This window comes from Triticum urartu, chromosome 1 (assembly GCF_003073215.2).
Source record: "Triticum urartu cultivar G1812 chromosome 1, Tu2.1, whole genome shotgun sequence".
NCBI lineage: Eukaryota > Viridiplantae > Streptophyta > Magnoliopsida > Poales > Poaceae > Triticum > Triticum urartu.
The window spans coordinates 447,544,276-447,552,604 of NC_053022.1; the positions used below are offsets into that span (position 1 = coordinate 447,544,276).

General features: G+C 45.7%; 1 pseudogene; it reads right to left on the minus strand.

Annotated features, from left to right (window-relative positions):
• Positions 1 to 256: 256 nt before the first annotated feature.
• LOC125517640 lies at positions 257 to 6,946 on the minus strand (annotated as a pseudogene).
• Between the last annotated feature and the right edge of the window lie 1,383 nt (positions 6,947 to 8,329).

An 8,329-nucleotide genomic window follows, 5' to 3' on the forward strand; every position in this document is an offset into this window, starting at 1 on the left:
CAAGTTGAAAGCTATACTTGACACAACAACTCCAAATATTAGCAGGTGTAAAAGGGAGATACATAATGCATGATACTCCTTATAAGTTGTACTAAAGTTGAAACACTTATTTTGGGACCGAGGATACAAAGCCACAAGCTGTGTGACAAGGTTGACAACGATATATCTGGTCAGTAAAACTCGTAGGGTTACCAAAAGAATTATTGCACGCACATCCACAATTGGTGCATGTGTTAATTGGTGGGAAAACTAAGAGTGGTAGAAGTTAAATGTCAAATTGCATAAGCAAAGTGGTCAAAAGCTAGAGTGGCAAAAACAAAGTTTTCCCAAACAATATAGCCTCTCGCGATCTGGCCTGAAAATGAGGTTACATGTCAATGCCTTGGCACAACAATGATATGTTTTCAACAAAAGTATATGCTTTGTATCCCCCGCACGCTCTGCTCCTTTAAACATGACAGACAAAGGCTCAGTCTTCTGTATGTACTGTGTATCCACTTGGGCTGCTGCTAGACCACCAAAGCGGTTTCTTGTTCATTACTGCTCTGCAAGCTGTTGACTGCACGCTCCAAGGCTACCTGGCACTGCTGTGTAGATTACAAAGCAGCGTCCTCAGACTGCACAGTGGACCTTCCAAGCTTTACTGCGAAATAAGCTTCCCAGATCCCTGAATTGTTGAGAACATCTCGCATAACATGAAGTAGACATGCAATGCAAGTGCAACCAGAGAACCTTATGACCATGATTTCCCAGTAGAGCCTCCACTTCAATTGCAATAGAAAACGACCAGGAACCTCAGATTGATGCAAATCAAACCTCGCGTTTGATTTTCCTTTGGCTCCATCCTGTTGTGCAGCCATGATGAGTTTTCTTGATAAGCACTAAAGAAGGTGCTTCCCATCCCCATTTTTAGCTGCTACACCCAGAACAAGAATGGGCAAGAAAAGTAGCAGTTTCATGTTTCCCAAGTCCACTTGTTTATATCGACCTCAGCTGTCATCTCAGCTCTTGGAACTCCACCGAGTGCAATGCTCCATGTCTTGTTTTAGGTTCAGAGCTCTAGGCGTCGACAAGGAGTGCCTTTTACCTTTTTTGAGCAGCATATGATGTTAACGGCCTCAAGTTGCATTCAGATACCTTGTCAGAAAGCAAAAAACTTCAAAATTTCCCCAACACGTGGAGCAGATAAATCCTGCAAATGTAGCATGGTCAGTGACTTATACTAGAATAAGTGTAATATAAAAACTTCAATGAAGAATGCAAAACTAATATTATACTCAGAAGGTACTAACTACTCCACATTTTGTGAGCATCCAGACTCGTTCACTTCATGCAGTGATTGCTTTTTAATTGAGATTTATTCTGTTACCATAAATTGTTCAAGTATTTAGATGTAGACCTGACAAACAAGGTAGATAGCATGAAACAGAGTTTGGTACCATGATATGTATACTAGGCTACAAGCCACTGCTAAATAGCTATCTCAATAAACATATTTCTATCCGCAAAGGAGGTATGGCAATTACAAACACCAAGTTAACTCCAAACACCAAGACTGTTTCAAGATTACAAACAAGCATGCAAATTTCGAGTCTTTAGTGATATTGGTGACCAGTCTTTCTTTTTCCTCTTCTACTTGCTGTAGCAGATGCATCATTTTTGCTTCTCCTGTTGTAGACCAAACTTGAGCTTAACACGACAGTACACGAATTGTTTCACAACTTCCTTCCATTTTTAGATTAAAAAAACAAGATTGGTACTCCCTCCTGTTTTTATTTAGTTCGCATATTAGCTTTGGTCAAAGTCAAGCTTTACAAACTTTGACCAAGTTTATATACAAAAATATTAAGATATACAATAACAAATCAACAACATTAGATTTATTATTAAATGTACTTTCACATCGTATAGAGTTATTATGATAAATGTCTATATTGTTTTCTATAAACTTGGTCAAACTTTACGAAGTTTGACTTCAGTCAACTCTAATATGCAGAGTAAATAAAAACGGAGGGAGTACTTGAAATATACGGTGTGCACGATTCTTTCTGCAAAAGCCACCAGCAGCCTTTGTATGAAATTATCTTTTTTATTCTATAAAAAATATGCACATTCATCCAAAGTGCTTTTGCCGAGGAAAGACTGTTTATGCAAGAAACAAGCAAAGCCTATGTTGCAGGCTTGCAGCATAAAAGTTGCCAGTTACGAATATGTTACAGTAACGCTTAATATCCTTGCTATGCCTATATTGCAGGCATGCAGCATGGCATAAGGCATAACACAAAAGGTGGAACCTGAAGATCAAGCAGTTAACATGCTGAAGCAGAAACAATCACTTCAAATGGTTATATTTAAGGTCTGACTGTTGAATTCAACAACACAGCGTAAAAGTTTCAACAGCTGTAGATTTGCCTCTGTTGCCAATGAGGCTTCCTTGCAGCACATTTGATTTTCCATTCCAGAAACAATGACTCTGGTGGTGCTTATCTATTATCCTGGACACCTCAGCAACATCCCCAATTGATTAACATGAGTTTTATTATAATCCTTTCCCCACCGCTGCGGTCAATCTCTATTATCCCCCAAAAAAAGAGCAACCAGAAGGAGCTCTGTCTCTTCATTAAGTACAAAAAGAATTGGCTAGTTGATAAGGGAAACCAGCCGAAAACCAACTTCACTGTCTCAGTCATAATCAAGATTTGGGACATCTATCATGCCAATAATACCACTAGCATACTAATGCGTTAATCAATTTTGGCCAGTATAACCAAGGCAAGGCGTCTGTTCTCTCAAATTGCATGTTAGTATGCTACTGCTAAGCTCTGGTTTCAGGTCAAGACGGTGCAGATAAAACAACTTAAAAAAATTTCCTTTTCATATATCTACAGTCACGGCTGACATCAACTCGTACCTTGTTGAACTACAATAATGACACTAGTCATGTTCGATTGTCCGTTGCTTATGCAGCTATTGACTTTAGCAATGAGCAACAGAGCATATAGAGATCACAGCCAATAATCAATAATCAGCAACAAGATCCACACTTGATGGGAACAACAGGTAGTGTCATGCAGCTATTGACTTTAGCAATGATCAAGAAAGCATATAGAGATCACAGCAAATAATCAATAATCAGCAACAAGATGTCACACTTTATGGGCACAACAGGTAGGATAAGCATGAGAGGAAAACAAGCTGGATAAACATATCTTGCTAGTGGGCAGCTAGGTATAGCTAGCATAAATCAATGGCATGTACTATTGTTCGTTGCTTATGACATAGATCACTGTTTGAAAGTGATCAATTTGTCGCAAGACAATACAACATGCGAGAAGCAACTGTGTGTTATCACACGTCAATTTGGTGACTGAATGGGATTAAAGGCCAGAAGTATGTCTAGAAAGGTGGCACTTGAATCAAAACATGCAAACAACATTGGCCACCTTCAGGTGAATGTGTTTTGAGGTACTGCAAGATAAACAAAAAGAAATAAGCATTCAGCATAGTTTACAAGTCAACTTTCACACTCAGGGAAAATAGCTTCAAAACGTGCAAAAACATCCTGATGTGCAATTTGAAGGTTAAGAAATGTTAGTGAGAAAAATTGAGGTATAGTTGGTGTGTGCAACATCTCCTCTTAAACCTTACTAACAATTCAACCCGGCAATCCGACCCATGGGTTCAGCCACCCATGGGCACCCGACCCGAATGGGTAGGGTATGGGTCGCCATCTTCGCCCATGGGTACCCTGATTAGTCATGGGTTCCCATCCGTGGGTCACCCGATTAACTGACATGTGCGCCCATGTGTAGTTAAATCCCAGCCAACACATTGAGCCAGTCCAGCACCAAAGTCCACTCGTGACCCAACTCCTAAACCTAAACAACGTAAATTTATACACAGCCCAACCGGCCAGAGTACCAGAACCACCACATACCGGCAGCATTTCGTGGAATCATTTTTCCCTTGTCTCATTTTTTTTGAGGGGCTTCCCTTGTCTCATTTACAAGTGTGTACAGGCTATCAATAGCATAAGGCCAACTTCTACCAGCCCATGTAGGCGCAAGAAGCTATAATGGGCCACGGGTGCCTCTACCCAACGCATCAGCAACGCAGCAAATTTAGTCCCACCTCGGCTAGCTAACATGGTTGTGAGCACTCGAAGTCTATAAATTCGCAAGTGACTGCTCAGTTATCTGTACTTGCTCATGGGTGAGAGATGGACCAGATAATGGGTTCGGGCATGGGTCTGGTTGTGGTTAACCCGACCAAACCCGACCCGACTGCCAGGTTGACTAACAATGTGCAATCAGCAACCTTGTCCAGGAATTATCTTTGCTAGTCCTAAAACACTTGGAGAGCAAATTGTACGTCCTTTCATTCTGGGCACTATTTGGCTTATTTTACCAGACTTCGCCTATGTTGTTGGTCTCTAGACAGTCTTTAGTCTTTACTTTGTGATACGGAACAATACGGGTGCGTGAAATTTTTTCCTATGGATCAACTGCATAGAACAAAATATTTCCTATAATAATCAGTAAACTACAGAGGAATATGGGTATAGAAAACGTAGGCTAAGAAGAGCTTCTGCCTGCATATATATGCAGTTGTTGGAGAATAAGGATATATAAGTGCAAAGGGAAGCATCTATAAACACTGAAACGTAACTCCTGGCCAGTGTGAAATATCTGCAGTTGTTGGAGTATAAGTATATTTAATTTCAATAAAATGCAATGTGAAACGCTGAAACCTAACTTGCAGCCAGTTATGCTGTAACATCACACAATATAGGTGTAAGCAAAGACTGTGAGACACTGTAAATTGAGACTATGAATCAATGATTCAGGCGTCATTTTATTCACAGTAAAAGTCTGCTCGGATTATGATGCCAAGTAGCTTAAAAACAAATAACCATAATTCATGGTCTGACCATTAAGGAGTACTTTTTTTCATGTTATCTCTGGGTAAGCGGCTGAAAATATACATCTAATCCAGACAAGATTGACTGAATTACCTAAGATGCTAGAGAATATATTTTTTATAAAATGCCTTACAACCTGATCACATATTAAATGGATGAGGCATTGCAGCACTTTTGAATAGTGAATAGAGGCTCGTTGTTTCTTCTACACAACAATTGCACTACTACCATAATTCAAATTTTAGATGTGTCCTTGTCTTTGTTGTTGTCCAAGTTCGCTAAATCAAAGATTAAATGCTGCGTCTGCCACAAAAGTATGCCAACTTATGCAAAAAGAACATAAATTTATGAATAGCAGTCAATGCAATAAGAATAGAGGTGTGTACTGACCTGTTATTGAACAAATACGCCGGAAGGGCATACAAAACCATGCTTCCACATCATGCCAAGTATCGTATCAGCCTCGGATCTTCTTCCGCAGCTCAGATATGCTTTGTGCATAATCCAGAAGGTCTTCTTTGTCCGGTCAAAACTAAAATACTCCATCTCATCCAACACCCCATGCATCTCTGCCAGTCGATGGTGCTTCCCATACATCACCATCTTGCAGTGGTATAAACTCCGGCACAGCTTCCATCCGGCCTCCTCAGCCTGCCGGACAAAGTGTGCGAGTCTGTCGACAGCGTCACACTGGAAATAGTTGGTTATGACAGACCGCATCACCTGTGTTGTGGTGACTGTGGTATTGCGTTCCAATGCCTCAGCAATCCTTCTTTCCATCCCCTCAACCAACCCCTCCTTGGCATACACCCTAATTAACAACACATTGAGCCAGGGCCTATAATCCTCAGGACGCAACTTCAGAAGCAACTCCTCGATCTTTTGAATCCTATCTACATGTGCAAACTTGCAATATGCACATAGCATTGCACGTATATGCACTATCTCAACCTTGCCAGCATGCTCACGAGCACGCTCATAAGCCAGCTCCATCTTATAAATCTTCCCAGCATGTGAGTAACCTCTTAACATCAACAAATGTGTAGTGGTGTCTGGAACAACTCCACCTGCCATCATTTCATGGAACGCAGCTTCCATTTTGTCCCACATCCATGCCGTGAGGTAGCCAGCGATGACTGCATTGTAGGTACCAATTGTACGGGGCTGTCCTGAGGCATCCAGCGACTGGAGTGTGGCCTCCATGTGGTCGACGAGGAGGGAGCGACCGAAGAGAGCGATGAGGATGTTGAAGGAGTCCGCATTGGGCGGACCACACCGTGGATCACGCCGCAGCGCGTGGAAGGCCTCGACGCAGCTATTCACAAGGCCACTGTGCATGTAGGCGGCCATGAGGGCATTGTAGAGCGCCTGGTCGGGGCAGTAGGCGCTGGAGGCGTCGGTGAAGATGTTGGCCGCGGCGGTGGGGTCGCGGGCGCGGCTGGCAAGCGAGATGGCGACGACAAACTCGGGGAGCGTGGGCGGCGGCGAAAGCGTGCGGCGAAACGAAAAGACCGCGAGGCCGAGGTAGGGCTTGGGGCGGAGGAGGGACAGGAGCTCGAGGGAGGCGAGCGGCGAGACTGCGAGGAGGGTGGGGAATGAATGGGCGTGGAGGGCGGGCAGGGGGTCGGGATCCGAGTCGGGCAGAGCCAGAAGAGAGGCGGCGAGGGAGGAGACGGCCGCGCGGAGGTGGGAGGCCGTGAAAGGCGGGAGCGGCGTGGAGGCGGGCGAACACGGCTGCGGCCAGGGCGCGGGATGAAACGGCGGCGGGGAGGTGGACGACGGGATGGAGGTGGAGGGGATCGCGTCGGGGGGAATGGGCACGGATGTGTAGGGGAGATGGACCGAATGGTGGAGGTGGCGGCGGCGAAGCAACGGGAGGAAGTGGCGAGCGGGGTGGCGGGACATGGGAGGAGGAGGGATTCGGCGGCGGCGGCGGCGCGATGGGTTTTAGGGATCGATGTGGGGGGAGAGGAAGAAGAGGGGCAAAGGCGGCCAGCTCGGCGTAGCGTTTTTGCGTCACCTCAACAAGCTGACAACTTGGAGACGGCTCGGCCTGGCCTGGTTGAAGAGTGCTCTTTACGGGCCTGGCTGGTCAGACCAGTGATGTGGGCTTAACGGGCCTGCAGTGATGTCGACTTGACGGGCCTTGCTGGTCAGACCAAGTGAGAGAGGTTTCTCAAAAAAAAAAAGTGAGAGAGGAGCAACTCTCAAATCCAGGGTTTCGAGATGGAAAACTCTTTAAAACATCCGCCACGCTCCTCGCATGCCACGCGCCACGCGTCCCCGTGGAGACCATCTATCACGCGTTTTTCTCCCTTAGGCTGGTCATAGTGGGAGTAACTTATACTAGTGTCATGCATATGACACTAGTCTAAGTTACTACTTTTATGGTGCAAAGTATCATAGTAGTAGTGTCATAGAATGTTTCATTTATTGCCTTATAGACTCATTTTACCTCGGGAAGCGCTATGTTACAGTAACATACTTCCTCCGTCTCAAAATAAGTGTCTCAATTTTATACTAACTCTGGTACAAAGTTGTACTAAGCTTGACACACTTATTTTGGGACGGAGGGAGTATTATGTTATTCCAAACACCTCTCACCTCATTAAATACTTGTCACATAAGCAAAATTGTCTTGGGGTGTGTTAAGTTACTACCTAAGTTACCCCATTATGACTAGCCTTATCTCTCGCGGTTACGGGAGAGCCATTCGTTTCCCTTTCCATCGGTGGCCTTATCCTTTGGACGTGAAGCCGCCATCGCACACCACTCGCTACCTCTCCCGGCCAATATGCAGCAAGCTCTGCGGCCGAAATAGTGCACATCGGAGTTCCTAGGCGGTTGATGCGAGCTCGCCACGCACCACTGCCGTGTTTCACAGTAGCAGCACGAGCTAGCCACGCACCGCTCGTCTCGACGACTGTTGGTGTTTTAACGCAGCAACTCGTCCCCGACCGCCTCGCTGCGTTGCAACCTCGTCGGGGGCTGCTGGTGCTGCAAGTCATGGGGCGGCGGAGCTGCAATGGAGCGCTCGCCGTGCTCCAATGAGTGCTCGTCAGCGCTCCCTCCCGGCGCTACAATGGAGCGCTCCTCGGCGCTGCAATGGAGCACTCACCGACCACCGGTGCTGCGACGAAAGCCCTCGGCGCCGGCCTCCGGGTGCTGCAATGAAGCCCTCATCGCCAACTATCGACGTTGCAATGGAAGCCACGGGTGATGCAATGAAGCCCTCGTCGCTGGCCACCGATGCTACAACGAAGCCCTCGTCGTTGGCCACCATGCTGCAATGAAGCCACGTCATCACCGGCCATGGGGGTGGTTCTCCTACCATGTAGCAGCACTGGAGCGACGGCGCTGGAGAGGTGTTTCACGTGCGACTTGTCTGTGTTTGCTGACTCGAGAGGA